This window comes from Cavia porcellus, unplaced genomic scaffold (genome assembly GCF_034190915.1).
Source record: "Cavia porcellus strain 051 isolate PalLab524CR breed Dunkin Hartley unplaced genomic scaffold, mCavPor4.1 scaffold_32, whole genome shotgun sequence".
NCBI lineage: Eukaryota > Metazoa > Chordata > Mammalia > Rodentia > Caviidae > Cavia > Cavia porcellus.
Genome location: NW_026947515.1, coordinates 25,676,592 through 25,701,632, shown reverse-complemented (window position 1 = coordinate 25,701,632; position 25,041 = coordinate 25,676,592). Strand labels below are relative to the sequence as shown.

The 25,041-nt window shown below is 45.7% G+C and overlaps 1 pseudogene; it reads left to right on the top strand.

The window, feature by feature from the left end:
• Nucleotides 1-12,713: 12,713 nt before the first annotated feature.
• LOC101789368 (somatostatin receptor type 2-like) lies at nt 12,714-23,587 on the top strand (annotated as a pseudogene).
• Nucleotides 23,588-25,041: the final 1,454 nt, after the last annotated feature.

The following is a 25,041-nucleotide window of genomic DNA, read 5'->3' as shown; positions in this document are numbered from 1 at the left end:
AAGCAGCGGTGTTGTGGGACGTCATCCGTCAGCTGTCATAGTGACACAGGCAGTGTGCACCAACCAAACCCGGCTGCATTTAAAAAAAAAAAAAAAAAAAGGAGCCAACACCGCAAAGCAAACCAACCCAGGGTGAGTGACAGAGAGAACCAAAGGCTGATGTTGGAAAGCAAGGGATGATGGTGGTGAGAAGGCCTGCAAGCTACTTCGCAGATTTAAGGGACAGTTGCTCCAGGTCGAGCACAAGAACAGGATCAAGGAAGGAGATCTGCAAGCCCAAAACCACAGCCAACATGCTGAACACAATTTTAGTTATCACAATTTGAAGGTGACTTTTTAAAAGGTGCATAAAGTAAGAAAAAAAAAAGAAAAGAAAAAGAAAGAAACCCACTGTTTTTTGGAGGAGGAGCAAAGATGGCAAATAGATAACAGCTGGCTATAGAGGCTCCCTGAAATAGTCAACATAGAATTCAACATAATACAGAGTGGGGAGCCCCAAACAGAGGGAGATGAATTCTCTCATCCCAGGAAAAAATTAAGGTGAGGAGAATGAACCAAACATACAGTCCCTGTGCTTTTATTGGAACAGCTAAAGGTTCAGTGTTCCCTCCACAGTGGGCGACTTGTCGACCATCCGAGGTCCTGCCATGACTTGCCGAGGTCCTGCCACAATACGTCGGGCTGTCTGAGGTCTCTCCACTTCAACTCACTGGAGGCGCAGTTACATTGAGTTCGAGGGTTGGTGAGCCAAACGGAGAGCTGAGTTGGCACAGTGCCTACATTGACTTGTGGTGAGTGACAGGAGTGGAGCCATTCCACAGAAAGGGGGGGTCCGGAGGCGGACATTCTGGGGCCAGACAGGACTGACAAATACAAGGGGCAGTTGTGAATTCAGTCACTTGTTCCCTTCCTGAACGGGATTGGTGGAGTGAGCTAGGCCTGGGTCACATGACCTGGCTGAGACCCAATAGGTTATCCAAAATCAAGTCCCTACAGCAGTGGCACACATTAACCACATTAACCCAGTGAAGCCTTAGAAGTTTGACCCGGAGGGGAGATGATGCAAAGTAATACAGTGTAGGCCATAGCAGCTTGACTTATCAGGAAGGGGAGGGGCCAGCATACACTGTCCCTGTCTGCAACTCACTAGCACAAGGTAATGGGAAGGGTCATCTAGCCAGCATGCTTCAGAAGAATTGTAACCAACAAAGAAAGAAACTGGGGCTTCCTGGAAGGAGCAAAACAGATGGGAAGAGGAAGCAACAACAAAAAGTCCCCAGGTCCCAACCCTGAGAACATTGACCCAGGACAGGTAAATTCAAAGGAGAATGAGAACAGCAAACATGCAATATCAGACACAGCACCAGTGGACATAAAGAGATACATTTGGGACTTTATAGATGAGTTCAAAAGTGAAATATTTAGCCAAGTAAAGCAAGATATAAGGAGATCAATAAAAGAGATACTAAGCACCCCTCAAGCAGACACAGCCAGAAGAAGGGATGAACTCAAACAAAGGAGAGAACCATTTGGTGAAGAATATAAAAAATATATAGAATACATGAAGCAGATTCAAAGAGATTACCAGGAAATTAAAAACTCTATGGAAAGATGGCAAATCAGCTTGAAAGAAACTAAGGATAGATTATCCAAACTGGAGGACAATTTTGCAATGTGGGATTATGAAAGGGAAAACTTTTTAAAAATAACAAGGAAACAAGCAGTAACAACACAAAGGCTAGAAGATGACAAGAGGATCTATAATTTGAGAATAAAGAATGTGAATGAAGAAGCAGGAGTACAAACAAAGGAACTACAAAGGCTATTCACAAAAGTAATTAAGGAAAACTTCCCAAACATAGGAGAAGGAAATGATATTCTGATATATGAAGCAAACAGAACTCCAGCCACCTACAACCAATCAGAGCTAAACTCAGGCATATAATAATCAAGATCCCAGAACTTCAATATAAGAACAGAATATTAAAAGCTGTTAGAGACAAGAAACAGATAACCTATAAAGGGAAGGCCCATCAGAGTAATGGCAGACTTTTCAACACAAACCATCAAGTCAAGAAGAGCCTGGAGTGAAATATTCCAAGCCCTGAAAGAAAATAACCTCCATCCCAGATTGTTATACCCTGCTAAACTGTCTCTAGAAATTAATGGAGAAACAAGATGCTTCCAAGACAAAGAGGAACTTGGGACATTCGCAACCACCAATCCAACTCTACAGAGAATACTGTAGGGCATTCTAGAGAGAGAGAAAAGTACCAGGATTCCAGGAACAGTGGCAGAGAGGCTCTCTGGGACGGGGATAAATGGAGCAGAAAACAAAATGAAAAAGATAAGCAGACAACTGAAGGCAAAAAAGAGCATAACAGAAATGAGGCAGAGAAGATTTTATTCAAAACTCATATGATTGATAATATCAAGTCTGAGAAAATAGGCAACTACACTGAAGATAACAAGACTCTATGATACACATTCTGGTTTGATAACAGCTGGTATTTGAAGTTCTATACTATATACAAAATTGTGTTTTTATTAATATTGTCATGTACTCATATATTCAATTATACTAGGTCTGATGATATAGCCAATTCTATTGGAGATAACGAGACAACACAGGAACCATGGTAGAACTCTTTATACAACTATCTTATATGTTTTTTCATTTCATGTGTTTATAGGAATATGTTTTGCTTTGTCTTGCTTTGTTTTGTTTCTCCCTCTAATATAGAAAGGGTAGAAATACATGTTAAGATTCATGCATGTGTAGAATCTATAAACAGTTTATGAGAACTGATCTTACGATATATAATGAAATAAACAGATACCTTGAAGAAAAAGAGACACTAAAATACCCAGTGCTGATCCTGGAGTGTCATGATGTGAAACCCAGCAATAGTATTATTCTTTGTTCAGAGTGATATTATCCTGCTGGGGTTTATTCAATCTCAACATAATTGAAAAGATGGATAACTGCATTTAAGTGTATAGAATTGATAACCATATTTCTAAGTTTTTGTTGGATAGTTGAACAGAACTGATTGCAATCTCCCTGCTTGAATCCCCACTTTATATACTCCACTTTAGTATCTTGAATAACTATTTTAAGGAAGACAATCTGGAATCATCAACTAGTGATTTCTTACTGTTTATTTTTTTCTTTGAAATTATGTATTATTTCTACCCATTTTCTGTTTTGTTTAGTCTTTCTTTAAATTAAATTTTTAAAAAAGACACTACAGTACCCAGTGCTGATCATGGAGTGTCAAGATGTGAAATCTAGCAATACTGTTATTCTTTGTTCAGAATGATTTTAACCTGCTTTAGTTTGTTTAATCTAAACATTAATGAAGATATGGATAACTGCATGTATGTTTAAGTTACAGGATTGACAACCATGTTATTAAGTTTTTGTTGGACAGTTGAAGTCTCACTGTTTGAATTCCCACTTTACATGTTCCATTTTTGTATCCTGAACAACTATTTGTAAAACAACAATATGTAAACATCAACTAGTGATTTCTTACTGTTTATTTTTTTCTCTGAACGTTTATATTATTTCTACCTATTTTCTGTTTTGTTTAGTCTTTCTTTAAATAAAATTTTTTTAAAAAGAAGGAAAGAAACCCACTGTTTTTTAAGAGGTAGTCATTAACTCCATGGAAAGTGAAAGTCTGTACAAAAAGTAAAGTCTGTACAAGCAGGGACTACTGCTTGGCTCAGCTGTAAATTATACGGAGATATAATGTAATCACTGTCCGCTGCTTTGACAAAAACAATGATATCAATAAGAGTTGACAGAACTGTATAATGAGTGCTTAAATTTTTAAAATGAATTGCAGTAGAAGACATATTGCCAAGAACAATGGAGTAAGTGTGTTCAAAATGAGAGGGAGTGTTTTGAGGGGGATTAATGGCAACAAATTCCCCATAATAAATTTTTAAAATTTAAGCATTCATTGTATTTTTTGATCAGCCCTCATTGACCAACTATTTGTGGCAATTTCTGCTAAATGTCATGATGGTGTGTCCTCACCCACCTTATTCATCAGACCTGGCACTGTGTGACTTCTGGCTTTTCCCCAGAGTCAAAATGACCTGAAAGACATGTTTTAAAGTGATTTAGGACATCATGGCAGCCAAGACAGTGCAACTGAAAACACTTGTGAGAGGACTTCCAGAACTGCTTCAGAGAGTGGCAATTACCAGGGTATAGGTATGCTCGAAGTGAAGGAGATGCATGACAATGCGCCTTGCACTGTAACAACTTCATAAATTTTTAAAAATATTAAATACATTTTTATCACCCCTCATATATTGCAGAGGAAAGGAACTAGGAAATGCACTGACCAAGTAGTGAGTTGGATATCTTTCATCATAGGAATTCAGCATAATCTAAGCACACATACACACAATCAAGAAATTAGAGTGCGCATGTGCCATTTCTAACACATAGGAGAAACTTAATGGAGGAAAGAACAAAAATGATTAAAAGTGTTTGTCTTTGCAGAGCAGGCCTGAAATGGAGCAGGATGGAGCAGCACTGTGCTGGTTTTCGTTAGAAGCGCAATCTTATAGCTCGACTTTTTAAACCATGTACACATGTAACTTGATTAAGGGAAAATTCAATTTAAAAGAAAAAGATTTGACTGGTCAAAGAAATCCTTCTATCATGTTGCTCTAAAAATCAGATCATATTATAAGCACACATTTTACGATCTGGACTTCAAATGAGAGAAAATATGCAAATTGGGGAGAAATTAGCAAGGATAAGACACCCCAAGATGCTGGGCAGGCTCCACATGCTGGAGTTACTACAGCACCCTCCTGGTGCCCCCTACAGAAATACAGCAAATGCTAGTTAAATCACGCACCGCTAATTGCTTTTTGACAAACTGCAAGTTTTGTAATAAGATACCAAAAACAGGGACTAAAAGAGCTTTAGACATAAAAATCCTTTATAGTCTGTATCTGGACTACTATATAGGAGAGCACGAAAAACAAAATCTGATTTCTGAAGGCCCAAGACACAGGGGCACATGAAATGCATCTTTGCCCTGCTGGCTTTCTGCCAAGGATTCCAGGGCTTCCACGTTCCCTTGCCCTGTCAGGACACAGAAGGAAATTTGGCCCCGGGGCTTAGAAAGCAAGTTTTAAGGCCTTTTTCTCTGAAACGTTCTTTCACTTTTGTTTGTTAGTACTGAGGTTTGAACCCAGGCTCTTCATCATGAACTGTTACATTCTTAGTCCTACCTTGTTTTGTTTTGAAACAGGGTCTTGCTGAGTCACTAAAACTGCTCAGGCTGGGCTAGAATTCGTGACCTTCCTTCCTTGCCTCCCAGAGTGCTGAAATTATAGGCCTAAAATGCTCTTTTGTTTATTGGATGAATGAATGGATGGACACCGAAGGTTTTTGTGCCTATGTGGGAAGATTGTGTAGAGATATAGTCTTCAGAGCTATGATCACAGTCAGTGGCCTATTTTAATCCTTTGATTTCCTTATTTGTACCTATCAGAAATATACCTAAAAGTGATGTTCGCTATTTTTAAATGGTCTAACCATTGAACAGCACTTGAAAGTGCTCTTGAAAAACTAAATAGGTATTCATTATCACCATTGCCAAATCAACTTTGGAACTTGCTTAAAAAATGTGGAACTGCCGCTGGGGATTTAGCTCAGTGGCATAAGTGCCTGCCTTGCAAGCCTGCAATCGTGAGTTCAATCCCTGATGCAAAAAAGAAAAAAAAAATGTGGGACTGAAACCATGATGTTTCAAATAGATCCCATGCCAAATCTTCACGGTGGAGAAGGCATGTGATTTTTAGAACCAGCCGTACTCTGGTATATATATTGTGTATATGAAGGAAAGTTGTATGAAAGGTCTAAGTGTAATGAAAGGTCTGTGTAAATGACCTTATGTTACACTTTAAGCGGACACCTCCCCAGTCCCTGTCACATTAGGATCCTACTACATTCCTACCCACTTTCACTTTGGGAGCCAGCACACCCGGTAAGCCTTACATCCAATCATTCAGAAGAGTTCAATGTTCCAGTGGGTTAGAAGTGAAGCCTGGGAGTTGTCATGCTTCGCCACCCCAAATAAAAAAGTCTTTATGGGGCAAGACAGAGTATCTGAAGTGGCATGGGGAAATCAGTGCTTGGCACAAGCCGCAGGAACAGTCTGTTAGGGATGAGTGAGACCTGGCTGCAGAAGAGTGAGCTGGGAGAGAGGGTGGAGAGCTGGGGAGGAGCAGAAGCAGTCTTCTGGGGGCCGTGGGGGTGAGAGGAGGAGGCACATGAATGACTTGAGGGACAGGAAAGCCTCCCACCGCCCCTCCTAGTCAGCCTGGCCATCTGTTCTGGGGCTGCCAGCAGGTGGGCACCATGAAGCTTTTGACCAGCAGGCACATCAGCAAACAAAGCCCTCAGGACGGCTGCCCCTAAAGGGAGAAGGGAAAAGTCCCAATGGACTCTCTCTTTTGGAAAGTGGCCAGGTCCTCTCCCTGGGTCTCACCCAGCTAAACAAAGCCCCTCCCATTCCCCCCCAACCCACCCAAGCAAAATCCACATCAGTGCCAAGATGGGTCTCCATGGAGCTACCGCCCGCTCAAGAATGAAAAACCTATGCTTTCTGACTTGTAGATACTTTTGGGGCATGCAGCGCAAGCCTGGGCCACAAAAACCTCACTTGGGGCTTTGGGATCCAGCTCAGGCACAGGCAGAGCTCCTGGCGCTGGCTCACCAAGCCTCTTGCCCAAATCGCTGGTCTACAACTCCCTGCCTCCACACTCACTCATCAGGGCTTCTAGTGATCTCACCTGGGCCAAGAAGCTGCTAATGGCTCTCGCCTGGAAAGCCACCCTGCTCTAGGGCCCCAGAGAAAGGTGATTCTTTGCTGATAACGCGAAAGGGAAAAAAAGCCTCTCGAGAAAGTAAAGACAGAAAGTCAGAATCTGCTGCTTAGGATAACTTCCAAGGCCCTGCCATCACTGTGTTGGGGTGTGTGGTGTCCCCAGATGGGCTGGAAAACAGAAAGGGGTGGAAAGAAGAGAAAAGCAAAACAGTAGTGGTGGGCTTTGGGCTCTACCCTGCAAGGTCTGGTGCCTGGCATGCAGAGGCCCGCAGGGGCGACGAGTTCTGTGCGCTCGCTCCACCCTGGGGCCAGTTTAGGAACTGCAGCCTCTTCGGAAGAAGAGGATTTAAAAACCGTGTGGTAATCCGTGCCAGCCATAGGTTTTGTATTCCCCAGTCTGTTTCTCTTGGTAGACTCTGGTCCCAAAACATTAAATGGAAAATTCCAGAAATAAATGATTCATAAGTTTTAAGTAGCTTTATTAGAGTATATTCTGTTATAATTGTGCTATTTTATTATTAGCTGTAAACTTTAATATAGGTATACGTGTATAGGAAAAAATATAGTGTATAGAGAGGTCTGTACCAATTGTGGTTTTAGGCATCTCTCAGGGATCTTGGAATGCTTCCCCCAGAGTGAAGAGGGACAAATTTACCTCAACTGCATTTAATTGCATTTGCTTTGTTTCAGTTCAGCAACAGAAATGCCTGGCTCTGAGAGAAGGTGCTAGATGCACCTGTGATCAGTATGAAGCCCACCCTCTGACAATGTCAAGTCAGCACCCACCTGGAGATCCTTCCCGTGGGACTGCCCCCACAAAGCCCAGTTACGGGTAGTACATATTCCATCCCCCATGAAGAATAAGCTATCATTTTCATGTGGGAAGACAGGACAAAGAGGATTTCCAGAGCAAGGAGGGTTACTCGTAGAGGGAGGGCGTACAGGGGCTCCTTGTAGAGGCCCCTGGCTAGTGGTGACACACCAGGCACACAGACCCCAAGAGAGAAGATGCCAAAAGCAGAAGGAGCGTGCAAGCTGTGGTGGTCCTGCTGTCGTTTGGACCAGGGTTTAAATCTGGGCCTGACCTCCATTGCTCGAAACACAGACAAAACCACTGAGAGCCGTCTGCTGGTTTGGGCTCGGTGGTGAAGTTGCTGCTCCTCTCACAAGATGTGAAAGAGCTACAAGACACAGTACATCCATAATCAGCATCTGCAAAGGGGCACTGGGGCACCCCCACTCCGCCTTGATACACTCTAGGAGACCAGGGGCATTTGCTCCCCAAAGGGGCTTTCCAGTGGGACAGGGAAATCTACCTGCAGACACAGGTTCCCGGCCACGTGGGCCACACCAGCCCTGCTCTGTGCTGCTCTGCCTTTGCATCAGGATTCAGCCGGGCATAAAGAAGGCTGAAGCAGGGCGGTCTTTTGACCTCCTTCACACTAAGTTCCTTCTCCTCTGAAATGAGCAGCTTTAATTTGCATGGCTCTCAGCTCTGGCTCACAATAGAAGTGTCTGTGAAGCTCCAAAACATAATCTGGGCTCCATCCCAGGTCCATTAAGTTGGAATTGCTGGGGACGGAGCTGGACTAGGCATCTTTACTGTTTAAACCTCCCGGTGCTTTTTCTCCCTGGCCTGCTGGTGGTGTTCTGTATGGCACCCTGCTGTAGTAAGTCTACACTCCCCACCGGTTCCCTGCTTCCTGCTCCCAACAAGAGGCACGCCTGCCTCTGGGAACAACATGTCTCCCACCTACACAGTAGGAAGGAACCAGGGGTCTTGCTTCCTGACTCAAAATGGAAACAAGATGAAGGGGGTCGGAGGTGTTCAGGAGAACTCAGTGGTTGTCAGGGCCTTAGATAGCTTGGAAACCAAGCACTTAGAACAGCTAAAGCCATTCATCTGGGGAGGAGATGGTCTCTCCTCGGTTCACTCAAGCTCCATTCACCAGCCTGTGCTGCTCTGTAGAATGTGCTGCAGGTATCCACTCCTGGAAGGGCACAGTGGCTCACCTCTAATACTTGGCATCTATGTAGCTTTGGACAGGGTGCTTAATCTCTCTGCCTTAGTTGATTCATTCACAAATGAAGATATTAACAATGCAGATGTTCTTGATAGGATTTCAATGAGGATTAAATGAATTAATTAAATGAATTAATACATTCATACATTTAATACCAGGTACAACACCTGGTACCCTGAAAACACTCAAGGAATGTTAAAAAGTTATTCACCAGGAAGGTTCCTAGGACTACACAAATTGTGAAATACTGGATTAAAGATCAACAGACTTTATTGCAAAACTTCTCCAAATGACAGTATTAACAAGGCCACTGGCATGTGCAACAAAGAGAGAGAAGATTAAATGAGCAAATAAATGCATGCAAGCCACTTCCCTGTGCACAGAGTGGATCCTTAATAAGTGTTTCCTACTAGGTTTAATTTTTTGGTTTTGGTTTGATAAGTTCACTGCCACTGAGCTATGTACCCAAGCTTTTGCTGCTGCTGCTTTTTTTTGTTGTTGTTTTTGGTCCTATTAAATTGTTCAAGGTATCCTCAAACTTTTGATCATGTTGCCTTAACCCGCAGTGGCCAAGATTACATGCATGCACCACTGTTCCCAAGTATCTTTCAGCATTCTTAGTAAGCACCATGAATCAACATGACAGGGAGCGCTGGGCAGCCTCTCCCAGAGTTATCTGTGCTATTTTTCCACAGAGTATATTTCAGAATGAGGGCTCTATGCAGCACACTCTGGAGAAAGCCCCTATGGGAGTGGCCACCAGCTTTCTAGTCCTTTCCAAAGGACTGAAAAAGGACACGGGCCCAGTAAGAGCAGCAAGGATTCTGTCACCAGCAATGGCATGGAATGAGAAATGCTGGGTCTCCCCTGCACCCAGCTTTCGCAGCCCATGTGGATGGTGCTTCTGTGGAAGGGCTCTGAGTCTATGATTCCAAGGAGCTGATGTGATTCTCGACTCTTCCATGGTCCTGGGCATGGCACCTGCCTCTCTGAGTCTAGTATTTTCATTTGCACAATGACAGAGTATGTCTGAGGTCTCTTTTGGTTCCAGGATTCCTCATATGTACATTTCTGACAAAATGAAAGAAGGAAGAGGAAAAGGAATAATATCTAGTCCTCAGTTCTTGATTCTAGGCTTACTTGGGAGTCATTTCTAAACAGTTCAGAAGCCTGCTCACTCACTTAGCTCGTATGTTCCCTGAGGATGAAGGAGAAATACATAACTTGCCAAACTAGACCTGTGGCCATCAAGCCACCGGTGGGGAAGAAACAAGGGGCTCGTATTAACCCCTGTGCATTTGAAGAGATCACTAAAAATACTCTATGTCAAAGAGCCGTGCTTTTAAACAGAGTGACTACCACCCATATTTTCTAAACTAAACACTGGGCCCCTCTGGGGTAAGTTCCCATCTCAAAGATGAGTGTGGAAATTGATCTTTCAATTTCGGTAAAATGCAGATGGCTTGAAGGGAGACAAGGAACAGAACAGCTGAAAACAGGACTGTTCCAGGAGGCCCAGGTGATGTGGCCGTCACGCACAACACTTTCCTTCCCTCTGTACACTCAACACACCGGACAACAGGAGCACTGCTCTTTCTCCATCGACACAAACAGAGGATCTCATCCGAGGCAGGAACAACCACACTGGGTGTGTGGACTGGCATCTAACCCTTCCAAGCAGGTTCCCAGGGCTCTCTCACATTATTCTAGGCTCACTTGCAATATTTACTTCCACCAAATTGATTGCAAAGCAACAATTTCTCCCATTTAATTTATTAACGCACAAGACATAATGACCTACTTGGGAGTCTGATGTCTTCCCAGGGGAGCTCCCAGGCTGGGAATGTCTCAAAGCAAGAGCAGAGTACACCTCCTGGGTTAGGAGCTGAGCACTGTCCTGGCCCTTTGTCCTGCCCTGTTCTTAATTTCCTGCTGTCTGTTGTTCCTCTGTTAAGTGTTGAAAAGGGAAAAAGTATTACTTAATTGCTGTAAAATATCAAACAAGCCAGTGGGGAGGTTATCTGCTTCCTAACCTCTCTATTTTTTTGGCTAAAGGTTTTGTTACTTAGTTACTGACACAGCCGCCAGCCCCATGTGGGTAAGAGCAACCTTGGCAGAGACTCCACTCTGGGGAGCCAACGAGGCAGGAAGCAAACAGGATGGGAACTTGGGCTGTTGAGCACAGGTGGTAGCGAAGTCTAACAGCTCTTTGGAGGTGGGAAAGGCAGAGAAGGCATACAGGAACCAGATGAAATTTTCAAGAATTGTTTAAATGATACCTTTTCTCTCATCAAAGTGGATAAGTACATTCAGATCCCACCCAGCCAGCGACACAAAAGTCAAGTGTACTTGAGGTGGACGGGCCCAGTACTCTTCCGGGCTGGGCCTCCTATTCAGTGCACAGAAGAGGGTTCCACTGTCTCTGGTCATCCAAGTTCAAACGCATACAGGGACACAACCACTTGCTGACTTGCCTCAAGTGGAGATGACTATTCAGCTGAGCCTCCAGGAGCAGCTTCGTTTTCCTGGTGGAATGCATACTAAAACTAAAGAGAAAAAAACATTCAAAACTGTACATGTATAAAACGTCCATGGGAGTCACCATGTGGAGGGAACCTTGACAAGCAGTGGCTTGTTTCTTGTGTGGTTATAAAAGGGTGGTTATTTACTTTTTAAATTATACATGAATTTGTCACCAGTGGGTTTGAGAACATTTACAAGACAACATGGTATCAGGGAAATGGATCTAAGGGTAGCGTGGGCACTGCCTGGCTCTTCCTTGCACACTTCTTTCCCTGGAAACCATCAGGGTTTATAAATCACCAGAGAAGGTGGAGTTCCCCTCAGCTCAATTCTTCCTTTTCCAGAGAATGGGAGAAAGGGACACACCCTTCTTCTGGTGAGCAGCCCACCCTGGCCTCATTACCCCCCACTAGGGAGTGTGAAGACTAACTCCAAGGTTGGCTGGGACATCAGGCAGTCACTAGTTCCGTTTCCATCTAGCCCTGAGCTCCAAGTTGACTAATATCTCAAAAAAGACCTGAAGCCAACCAACGTTTCCGATTTCCATGCTTAGGAGCAGCTCCCTGCTACCTTACCTGCTGGTTTCTTCCCCCACATCCCCCACGCCACCTGCTAAACAGCTTCTGGACACTGGCTTTTCCCTGAGAATTGGTAACGGGATAACAGGCTGGACAGATCAAGGCAGCTCAACCCACAGAACAAGTTAACTGGGGCTTAGTTTCTGACTTTCCATCCTCTAAAACTGTACCCGAGATGGCATGTGTGCTTGGAGGAGGGTGAGGACAGGAAGGCTGCAGGATTATGACTTATTAAACTATTGTAACACAGGCTGAATCATCATAGACAAAAAAAATAAATAAATAACTGCAACTCCCACTTCTTGCTGGCTCCCCTTTGCCCCCAGCACAGCACAGATTTGGCAGAGTGGCCGCTCCTGTCCAGAGACAGATGCTGAATGACGGACTAAAGCCACGGGACAGCCGGACACCTGGGCCTCTGCCTGTTGCTGAGCACCTGGCAGTTCATTGAACTGCATCTTGGGCCCAGGAGCAGCTCACACACCTGCCTGTATTGGCAGCTGCATGGAAAAGAGGGGGTCCTCCCCACCCCTTTGCTCTGTGCTCTTTCCCTGCTTCTGCACCCTGCACCCTGCAGGCAGGGCTAGCCCATGGTGGGCACTGCTTTGCAAACTTGTGTGACAAAGAAAACAGCAGAGGTCCCAAGGCAAAGGAGGATCGTGGTTGGTCCCCACCCTCAGCCCCGCCTCTCCCCAACTGCCACCCTCGCTGCCAAGAAGGTGCTGGGCGAAAGGGAATCGATTCTGTAAAATTCGAGGGAAAGCAGCGCGCGTCCTTGCCTGCGAGTCTTGGAGAGACTGGGGTCACTTCACCCTCCAAGCCCCCGCAAGCAGGTTCCTCTCCTCCCCTCTCCCGGGGTACCCGCGAGCTCGGCGCGGCGCGCAGCCTCCCGCAGTATTCTCCGCACGTCGCACCTCGTCCTCCTGCAGGACCCGGCAGGCGGGCAGGCGGGCGGAGCGAAGCTGCGTGACGTAAGTGGCGGGGGTGCGGGGGAAATGTGCGGAGGGGCTCTGGCAGCCCGGGCCAGTCCAAGATGCGCAGCCACCCGAGCGCACGCGCTTGCAAGGCCACCGGCACCCAGGACTCCAGTGGGCGGCTGGGCGCCGGCGGTTTGCGGCCAGGTCAGCTCCCCGGCGCGCAAGGGGCGAGGGGAAGCTGGCGCCAGGAGCCTGAGGGTCCGGGAGCCCGGGGCGCCCAGAGTCAGGCGCCTGCCAAGCTGCTCCGTTCCCTGGCACCCGGCTTGGTAAGGAGCAGCAACTAGGTGCTGGCCGCGGAAAACCAAGGTAAAGGTGTGTGTGGGTGCGTGTGTGTTGTGTGTGACGGGGAGCAGAGACAGAAGCAGGGAGCGAGCAGTGCATCGGGGCACCTGCGTGCAGCTGCGCGGGCGTCCGCGCGCGGGTCAGTGCGGAGAGCGCGGGTCCTGGCGCACTGTTCTCCGTGCGAGCGCCTGCTGGGGATGATGGTGTGGCTGTGGTGGAAACAGATGACAGCGGTGTCCTGGCGTCAGTCGGAGGCTGTGGGGGTGTGTGCCGAACCGACTGGTCTGCGCAGCCTCTGCCGGTGTGCCTGGCGTGCGCCCTGTAGCCCAAGTGGCCAGCGGCTATCTTGGGGACAACTTCCCTCCCAGCCACTTACACATGAGCCCTGGAGCAAGGCCAGCGGGAGGGATGTGTTAGGTGCCGCCCCGGGCTCCTGCGGGTAAGCACCCCCGAGATTCCGAGCTCCAAACCTGGGAGTGGCAGGCGCTGGAGGCACCAAGCGGAGAGAAGAGGGGATCCTCTAGTTTTTCCTCGCCAGGCTGGGGAGGCAGACAGGTACTGGTGTGGGGTCGCGTCTCCTGCCTCTGGGCAGAGACCACAGCCTGCCGACGCTGCAGAGACTGAACCCTGAGTGGTCAAGCCCCCAAGCGATCGACCTTCATCGTTTCCAGGTGTCCCTGGCATCTTGGTCTCACTCTGTGTTTACAGCTGGACGTGCTGGCACGCTGGTCTTCGTTCGCACTCCCTTCGTTTTCCTTGAAATGGTAGCGAATTCTTTAGGAGTCCCTTTTTCTGAGGGTCCCGGAGTGGAAGGAAGGTTTTCCTGGCTCCAGCTCCGCAGTCCTAAGCGCCCTCCTCCCATCGACTTTGGCCAGCATCAGGGCTTTTCCCTGGCGCTCTAGCGCCGCGGTGGCCCCCACCGGGTTGCTGTCTCTCTGCCAGTGGGGGCTCTGGCTCCAGCACCCCCGTAGACCCAGTGCTGGGCTGCAAGGGAGGCAGGAATGGGAGATGCATAGGGAAAAGATGCTGGGAAGACTTTAATCTAGACTAAGCAGGATTTAGGGCCAGCCCGATGCCAGGTCGCCATTCCATGCCCACTGTCACTCTCCTCTTGAACAGGCCCTGGATTTACACTCTGAATAAACCAACAGCTAGGCTATTCCAGATAGCTTACACTGGAAAAATAAAGAAAGCAGAAAAATCAAATGGCCTCGTACATTTAATGTAACCACAATTCAACACGTACCGACTGCTTGGCATGGTCCACTCTCTGTGGGCCATGCACGAAGCAGAAGTATCTCCCAAACCTTAGGTAGCTGAGTTCCTTGCTAAGTGAGGCTCAACAGGATTTGAGCTTATTTCATCCTTGGAGGAGCCTCACCCAGCTCCAGACTGGCTCCCCAACCACCACTTCCACTACCAGGACTTTCAACCTCAACTCCTGCTACCTCTCAAACATGCTTCTCAGCCCATTTCAGGAGAAAAAAAAAAACAAACAAAAAAACCCTGCCCCTCATGTGCTTTAGTCCACTAGAAAAGGCACAATTAGGGCTGAAAAATAGCATCTGATCCTTCCTTCACATCCCTGCAACATCATTATCACCATCATCACCATCATCAGCTTAAACAGGGCTTCTGTGGCCCCACGGGGCTTCCGTGTAACCCAGGCATTAGACTGTGCCGATTCATGGTACATACAAGGCCCTCCTGCAAGGTTAAGGGTTTATATGCTCCAAGTGTGGCCAGCTGAAATAGAATTCTGGATCTGTAGAATGAAGTAACTGACCCAATGGTTAAAAATGATCATGGAAACAATATAAATTAATCCAGGGATACTAAAAGCAGCGTGTTTACAGCCTCCATAACAGTTGTCAGTTTATGATTTTTTTTTAACTCAACCCAGACATGAAATCCAGAGTCCCCAAAATACTTTGCAAAATAGATTGACCACAAAGCCCAGATTTTGCAGACACTGTGTGTTGGGGGGAAATTGGCACAGAAAGAGTGCGCCTGGCAATACAGAATGAATCACAAACAGAGGTGGGAAGGGATGCTCTAGTAATCGATGTTGCCTAAATCTCCTTTACCTGCTCTGTCTGTGAGCGTTGAGCTTTCACTCTCATCAATTCGCAGGCACCAGGAAACGTATCCTGCGCAGGGAAGATGTGTCAGCCAGCTTCATTAGTCCTACTGTGTGCTGTGCACACCAACCCTTGTCATCTTCGTTCTCCCTGTCCTGTTGTTTCATGCTTCATACAACCAAGGCCCGGTTCCAAAATCCCTTGTGTGAAGCTTTCTCTAAATCCCCAGGGAAGAAAGAAATTCCTACAGCCTTTATTCCTCTCTCTATGCAATTCACATCCTTTATGAGTTGGTTTCCCATGTTGTCTCCCCTACAAAATTATCACTCCCTAGAGGGCACCAATCACATCTTTGTGCCCAACACAGAGAAGCCCCCAGTCATGTATTTTGAATGACTGTAGATAAATCATTTAAATATGGGATAATCTGTTGTTTTATATCTTAAGCTGAATCAATAGCATTACAGTTATTTGCTCAGCAAACACGGAGGTAACACAGGAGTCAGTTGCTTTAAACCAAAGCCCAATTATTATTATTATTATTATTATTATTGTACTGGGAATTGAACTCAGGACCTTGCACGTGCCAGGCAAGCACTTGTCCCACTGAGCTATATCCGCGGTACTCCAAACCCCAATTATCACCTACTCATTTTCCAGTCTGTTTCCAGAAGTGCTGTCATGAAAAGCAGAGGAGACGGAGGGTCAGGTGGCCTGTGTTCAGATCCCAACATGCCAACTATGAGAGCAAACTCCTTAAACTCTCTAAGCCTTGACTTCCTCATCTTTAAAATCGGGATACTGTCCTGCTTCTCAGGATGATGAGGAAACCAGGGAATGAGACTGAAGTGTCTTAGTGTTCAGACCTAAAGACCGAGTCCCTCACCTGGTTCCTGTTTTTGTCCTTAAATCAGAGAATGCAGTCAAACTCTCTAGGGGGTTAGAAATACTCTAGAGCAGCACCCTGGGCGGGGGGCCTTTAGGAAAGAGCTCACCTCATTGTGAGGTGGCAAGTATCAGGGATTCAAGAAACAACAATGGGATAAACATCTAAATAAAGCACACGTTTACAATTTTTATTTTTCTGAGACCAGTGCTCACGATATAGTTTAGGGTGCCCTTGAGTTCACTGTGGAGCCCAGGCTGTCCTCAATTAAGGGGCACTCCTCTTGCCTCAGCCTCCCAAGTGGTGGAACCATAGGCTTGCACCACCTTGCCTAACTTCAGACTTCTATTTCTAATATCAAAGACTGTAAATTGATTCACCATGCAGGCAGATTTCAATCAACTGAAGATAATGAGATGGTGGGAGTAAACAGGGGAGGGATGACTTAGAGGTTCCAAATAGGGGCTCAACACATTCGCAGACATCTTCCCACATCCTTCCATGGCACCCCTCATTCTAACAGAGAAGAGTCTGAGCAGTAAGGGGCTGGACATGAGGCCACAGGGGCTCAGCAACAGAGACCAGGACTGTTCTAACTCTAATTTTAGGGTTCTTAGACAGCAGAGATTGAGAATGGAAAGACCGCCCAGCAGGCAGCATGAAGGTAACACAGGAGTCAGTTGCTTTAAACCAAGCAACAGTTGCTTTAAACCTATGCAGCAAGTCTGCATAGATTTCCTCACAGGGAAAAGACTCAGGATGCCAGAGTGAGGTCCTCCCACCCCTCAGGGTCTGAAATTCCCCAGGCTTTCTCTTCTTTGCAGCTTGAACCAGTCAATACCTGTGGGGTCAAAGTATGTGTTCTTAAGGTCACAGCCATCCCCCACATAAGCATTACCAAAACAGATAGCTGAACCCAAGCCCTTCTCCCACTATGGAAAAGAACTCAAAAAGTCTCCATAAAGGCATGACCAGGCTCGCAGCTGTCACAACAACATGGAAAGATAGCATGTTTCCTAGTTTAAGAGTAGGTCTAAGAGAATAAAGCAGAAACACAGAAAGGTGGTGAGCGCTTAAATAGCCTGTGACTGATGGGTGCATCTGCTTTCTTTCCTTCCAGATGCTGCAGTAGATCCTTGGCCTCCAGGGCCCACTGCAGAGAATAAGATCTCTGGGCTGGCTGGCTCTAGACCACCAAGCAGGGCAACCATGGAGATGGTGTATGAGCACCTCAACAGGAGCCATGGGCAGTTGGCCTCGCTCTTTGACCTCAATGACTCAGTGGTGGCAGCCAACAGATCGAACCAGACCCTATACTATGACATCACCAGCAGTGCAATCCTCACATTCATATATTTTGTGGTCTGCATCATTGGGTTGTGTGGCAACACACTTGTCATTTATGTCATTCTGCGTTAGGCCAAGATGAAGACCATCACCAACATTTACATCCTCAACCCGGCCATTGCAGATGAGCTCTTCATGCTAGGGCTCCCCTTCTTGGCCGTGCAGGTGGCACTAGTCCACTGGCCCTTCGGCAAGGCCATCTGCCGGGTGGTCATGACTGTGAACGGCATCAATCAGTTTACCAGCATTTTCTGCTTGACAGTCACGAGCATTGATCGTTACCTGACTGTGGTTCACCCTATCAAGTCAGCCAAGTGGAGGAGGCCCCGGACAGCCAAGATGATCAATGTGGCAGTGTGGGGAGTTTCTCTGCTGGTCATCTTGCCTATCATGATATATGCTGGGCTTCACAGCAACCAGTGGGGAAGAAGCAGCTGCACCATCAACTGGCCAGGTGAATCTGGGCATGGTACACAGGGTTCATTATCTATGCTTTCATCTTAGGGTTCCTGGTACCCCTCACTATCATTTGTCTTTGCTACTTATTCATTATCATCAAAGTGAAGTCCTCTGGAATCTGAGTGGGTTCCTCCAAGAGGAAGAAATCTGAGAAGAACGTCACTCGAATGGTGTCCATCGTGGTGGCTGTCTTCACTTTCTGCTGGCTCCCTTTCTATATATTCAGTGTCTCCTCCGTCTCTGTGGCCATCAATCCCACCCCAGCCCTTAAAGGCATGTTTGACTTCGTGGTGGTCCTCACCTATGCTAACAGCTGTGCCAACCCTGTTCTTTATGCCTTCTTATCTGACAACTTCAAGAAGAGCTTCAAGAATGTCCCGTGCTTGGTCAAAGTGAGTGGCACAGATGATGGGGAAAGAAGTGACAGTAAGCAGGATAAATCCCGGCTGAATGAGACCACGGAGACCCAGAGGACCCTCCTCAATGGAGACCTCCAAACCAGTATCTGAACTGCCTGGAAAACAAAAGCAAGAAGCCACGCTCTGCCTCTGGCAATTGGCGGTATCCTCAGACCCTCTTCCTCCCACCCATCATTTCTAGAATAAAGGGTTGCTCAGCATGAGCTCAATTCAGAGACTAGGGTTTGAGCTGGTCTGACTGAATGGTAATGTACCACATTGATTACCTCTCCCTTAAGGTGACAGTTAAATCCAGGCAGACAATTCAGAGTCTGGGGAAGAGATCATGCCTGGGTATGAGCCTGAGAAATGCTGAAGCTCAAAAACAAAACAAAACAAGCAAACAAAAAAACCCCTACATATGTATTTGTGTGCTTGTTGCTAGGGTTATTTCCAAAAGATGAAAAATATTAACGAAAGATGAGAAATATAAAATAAAAAGCGGCCTTTATTCTGAGAACACGGAGAGAGATGACCGGCACCCCCCACCACTGGAGTCCAGCGATCTCTCCAGCAGACACGTGGCGTGGGGGGTATGTAAGTAGCCTTGGTTTGGGGTTGAACCTAAGCGGGCATTAGGGATACACAGGTAGCCCATTGGTCCTAGGTTTGGCACCAGATGTAAATTTCCAGGGGCAGGAAGATGGCGTCACAGGTAACTTCCTAGGGGCAGGGGAGATGGGGGCTTCCTGCTTCCAGCTGTGGCTTTCTTGGCTACAGTGTCCTATCTGGGCCAAAACCCTTTCACTTGTGTACTTAAAAACCAGTATGTAATCTTGTGTTCTGATATTTATACTTGTATTATTTCTATGTATTCTTTGTATAGTTGTTACCTTTGTTTTCTCCACCCACGTTTGCAAGGAGCAAGTGAACTGTACATAGCATACATGGACATTTACCACAATACAGAACTGAAGAAATGGACTTAGCATGAAGCCAACAAAGTCTAAGCTTCATGGATCCCTCTAGAAGTATGGTCATGTGCTTATGACTTGTTAAAAAAGTTGTGAAAGTAAAAATTTTGTATTTTTTTCTCTTAGGAGGGCCCCTAAATTGTATAAACTTCCAGCCTCACAAAATCCACCTCTGCCCTGGAGTATTTGGGTCATTAAATTCAGGAAAGTTAGGTCAAGGTAAAGACAAGATGGGAGAAGACACCTGAAGACCCAAAATACAAATTTATGAGTTTCTTCTTCTTAGATGCAATCAGTTATTCATTTACCCAAAAAGACTTAAGTGGTTGTGGTCAGCAATCATTGCATTTATCAAGATAAAGCTGGCTTATTGTTACAAGATTGCATTTTTCTTCTCAACTGGTTTGGGCTTCCTTAGGAAGCCACAGAGGGAAAAATCACTAACCTGAAAGGAAAAAAAAGAAGAAAGAAAGAAAGACAAAGTAGTATGATTCTTGTGTAGAAGAAACTTTTTTTTCTCCTTCCCACTATGAAAATAATTAAGGATGAAGCAAAATTATCCCTTTATAAGAAACTATGTAAAAGGTTTTTTCTTTTAATGTTGGACATGACTTTCTAAGCAAAGAAAATGCAAGTGTAATTCAACAACCCCTCAAAGGGTTTTTAAAAGAATTTTATACAAAACTAGGCATTAAGAAAATCACAATGCATGTTAAAGACCTGAGTACATTATTCATAAAACAAAAACACTCACACCAGCCAATAACTCTTCAGCATGGAGGAAGGTTACAGGGGTGAGTGTGTGTGTACTGAAAGTGGCCCCATCTTGGGAGATTACTACCCTGCCTTCTTCACTGACTGTATACATGTTAAGCATTCCAGGTATCCTAACTTTAATGTGATGGACTCTCTGCGCTTCATCTCCTGCTCAGAACTTTTGTTCCCAGACTGTTAGACAGGTTTATGTACAAGTGTTAAGAAGACACAGTGTCTCATTTTGTGAACTGATCACAGTTGCCAGGTTATGAAGAAATATACACCCAGTACTTGAAGATGCCACCATCTCTGTGTTATATGAAAGTATGACTCATACCATCTTGCATATAGACTATACCATATTTACAAATGAGCTTTTCCCTTCCGGCTCTCTAAGCAAGAGTTGTTTGAAAGTCAGAAAGCCACAGTGTTCCACCTGTGGCTTCCATGTTAACACACTGCTTTTATTCCCTCTGCCTACACCATTCACCTCATTCCCCAAAGTACTTGATTTAAGAAATATGTTCAATAAGATTTATGGTAGACATAAATAAAAAGAGGTACAATTATGAAACAAGACCATAAGGAAATTTGTTACAAGAAAATTGCATGTGCACAATTGCAGGGACCAGGGTAGTGTTGATAGGAAAAACAGGATGACAGCCTCATTGAGCTTTATTAAATATTAGTAGGCAGTTTTGACCTCTGCAGCCAGACTCTAGCAATTAGAAAGGCACAGGCAGCTAGACCCGAAGGAATTAGACAAAAACAGCTAAACTGAAACATTTAGGATGACAGAGAACTCAGGCCAGGAAGCAAGAATCTCAGACTTCCCGCTTCACTTAATCCTTCAGCCTGATGACCTGTCCCTGAAACCCCTTTCCATAACCTTACCCTCCACCAAAGAACAGGGAAAGGTCACACTGGTGGAAGAAACCCAAGGTTAGAAGGAAAGACAAGCAGGAACTCAGTCAAATTCCAAGAGCCTACCTGGGCCAAGGGTCTCAGTAAAAGGACCTGTAGACAAACTCATGAACAATTCACTTTTGGATTCTCCCTACTCATTCTGAGTAGCTATCTGCAATCTCTCTTCTCCTCCTTTACCATCTTCAAGTAAATTGTCTTCTTGTATTTTAAATTGCTTCTTTGGTTTTTCACCGACACTGGTTTAGGATTACCGGGAGCTGCATGTTCCAGCGGAGCAGTGGCTTCAGGTCCAGCCCTGGAGGTCACAGTGTGGCTTAGCAAGGCGTGGGGTACAGCCCTCCCCAGACGACATAGCACTATGACCAAAGGCAAAGTCAGCTCAAAGCTGAGCTCACGGCTTGCTCCCTGGCAGTTGCATCTAATGGAAAGTGACATTTTAAAAATAAAAACAAGCAGAGAAAGAAAACACTATAAACTCATTTTTGCCATTAGTATAAGGAGGTGTCCCAATGACAAAGGGATGATACAAGGACATCCAAATGATACAGGGGAAGTAGTACAACCTGCTGGATGTCCAATATTCCGAGTTTATGTACCCCACAAAATCAAAACATGAGTTCTGAGGAACAACAGAAGATAAGAGTAGGAACTATTCATTAAGGGAAGGATAACTTCTGTCTAAGAAAAAAGAGGGGCCAGAAAGTGGATTGTGCATGAGTGTACTTCTCAAAGGAATTTTATAGAGCAAAATCATGAGGTGAGTGTAAAGCAGGACAAAAACGATCAACCAATCAGATTACAAGTATATTCACATAGGCAGTATTGATCCAGTGAGGAGCAAGAATGTAGCAGGTGTACATGGAAAGAGCAAGATCTTTCCTAGAAGGATGAGTCCCCCACCCAGGTGACTGATCCCTGTTATTATATCAATCATTATGGTTTATCCCTGGAGAAATAGAGGCAGTCGCTTAATCTTTGAGACCTGGCCTTCAACAAATACGCCTCCAGCCACAGTTGTAATGCGTTCTCATCTTCTGCACTGACTCCTTCCAGGGCATATTCCTATCTGACTGCCAATAAATATTTCTACCTAACTTAGCTGTCTATCATCTATCAACAGACTGATCATTTAAAGACAAATAAACAAACAAATAAATAAATAAAGAGGGGGTCTTTAAAATTGATTCTATAATTTATCCAAATAAATAGTCTGTGAAAGTAGCATTTCCACTACATAGAAATATGTTCTCTGCATGTAGAAATTTCTATTTCAAAGATGGGTTGTTCTCTGGTTTTCTTTTACCCAAAAGAGGGAATAAAACTTTTCATGTAAATGCCACTGCAGTTTTAATTCAAAAATGCAATCAGCTTCAGCTCAAACTTATGAAGATAAATCTGCTGGATGTTAAGAGAATAAATAGTAGTGCATCCTCCTGCTTTTAGGGTATCAATTCCGTTACCATAGGTAGTTACAAGTTAATTAAACCTCTGCGGTCTTGGTGAGAAAAGTATTGGGGAAGATATGACAGCATGGCCTGAACTCAGTGGTGGTTTGTGTTTCAGTAGCATAGCACTGAGCAACATTGGCGTTGGAGCTGAAACTTTGATGGGGTTTATACCTTAGCGTGGAATGATTTAAGACGCAAAGATGGAAGATGGTGAGGTGGAATACAAATGGGAAATGTGGGCTGGCAGATGGGATTTCCAGAGCTAGCCGTGAACTGGAATCTATGTGCTTACACAGGTTATCCTGTCCGTGAAGGAAGGTGGGTTGCTGGTGTTCACTTTGCAGCCCATACACTAAAAACAGGGGCATTGCTTGTCAAAGCTTGCATCCCGCTACCCTAGGTAAGAGAGTCATGATGGAAAAGGTACAGTCTGATTCCTGGGACAGGCAGGAAGAAGAGGGCTGTCAAGACACATGTTCCTACCACCTCCACGAATGACTATTCAATGATGACTTGAAGGTACAGTTGCAGGAAGGCGGGAACTTGGGGCTGGCTGAAGAAGGGTGCCGGTGTGAACATGTTCCATTTATGGTCAGGAAAGTCTGTAGCATTTATGTAAAGCATGCATTCTTGTGGAGGATGAGGAGTCACTTTGAGGCTCTGGCCCCTTTGTGACCTGCAGTAAACAATAGCCCCCGGTATGCAGGACAGAGACGGGCGGGAATGCCCGATCCCAGTGGGGAAAATGTTCCCCCCTCTGAACCCATGCTGTGTGACTTGGCTTTGTTTGCAGAGTCATGAGGAAGTGGCCGACCACCATTGTGACACTAAAGAACAAACAGAACTATAAACATTCTTGGGCTAATGGAGTTCCTCCTGGGTTAGTGGGGCAAGAAGAACTGGTTTTGCTTGTTTGCTTAACTTAGATAGTTTAGATAAACATTGTAGTTTGTCACAAAGCTTGTCACAAAGAATGCTATTTCAAGATGATCGGTGCACTGTGAGTTGACCCGGTTTACTATATAAGAACCCTGGAATAAAGACTTGGTGTGCAGTTGCAATTGCCGTGTCTCTCTGCTGTTTCTTTTCTTCGCGCTGCACCCCCCGTGTCCCGATTTGGTGTGTGTGTGCCTCTTCCCGGGGTTCAGAGTGCACTAGACACTCGCAACACATTCTCATAAGAATCACAATAGCTCATAAGCATTTGTGCTTCTAAGTGGTGACTTACAATCAATCACTTGTCTTCATCCACATTGCTTCTAAAATCAAAAACACTAAATTTCCCATCAAACATTCTCTACCTAAGTGCTTGTTTGATTTCCAATATGTGAATTTCTGGGAACACCCACTTAGGCAGAGCCTCTAACTTTTTCTAGTGGCTTGTGTGAAAAGTAGGCGCCAGGGACTGTGTTCAACTCGCAGTGGAAAAACTTCTGTAGCTGCCATTACTGAGTCAGTGACCATTCGGCCTTGGAATAAAATCTCAAGGGCAAGCTTTCACATCTGCCACCGTCACTGCCACTCAAGGCCTGCCTACCCTTCCTCCACTTGGCAGTGGCTGAGCTCTGGCAGGTATCTATTTGTTCTCCTGTAAATCTCTCTGGTTGTATCTATCTGTTCTGTGCTTAAAAACAGAGCTAAATAATAACCAAGACCTAACCAAGCCAACTATAAAGCACTATTGATTCTCCTAAGATGAGAAGTGCGTGTAATGTCTTTAGAATAAATGCTGTGGCCAGATCACCCAGCACACCGAACACCTGCCTCTTACGGGCTCTGATTTTAAGCAGTAGAGACCTGAAGGCACAGGCTCAGCCTCAGGGGCTGGAGAGACAGGAGACAGCAGGCAGCAAAAGGGCAGTCTTCATTTTCCTCCTCTCTTTTTCCTGGCACTATCAAAGGGAGGGACTAGGGGGAGGAATGGGCCTCTTGGCATGGACATTGGTGCCCACAAGCAGAAAAGGGATGTCCTGATTAGAGATACCATTGCCTTGTCCCTTCAGGAAAGCCCGTGAGAGGTGTGATACAAAGCCCACTGACAAAAAAAATCTGAAATGTCATCCTATGGCTTTTCTGTCCCAATTATTTGGTGATGGGTGCCTCTAGCTGTATAAGGATAAAGAATCTTTTTCAGAAGTCACTGAGAAAAGTGAGGCCTGGTTGAGCTCAGCCCTAGAGGCTGCCAGGTCTACCAAAGAAGATTGCTTGAGCCCTAGATGCAGCTCTTTCTAAGAGAAGAATGTGGACTAGGGGTGTGGGTCAGTGGTCCCAGTCACAGTTCCCTCTTCCCCCCAAAAAAGAACAGAATGCTAAGTGGCAAGTACGGGGGTCCTGGAGAGAAGGTGCTGGTCTCAAGGGAGAAAGACCCACAATCGGCTCTCTGATGGCAGCAAGCAGACACCTCTGCAGGTACAGAAGAGCAGCTGCAGGGCCATTCTTACGGTAGCCAGGGCCACTCCTGGGTAGCACTTCCTCGGGCAGCTGGGGTAACGGCTCCTGTTCCCAGTGAGGGAGA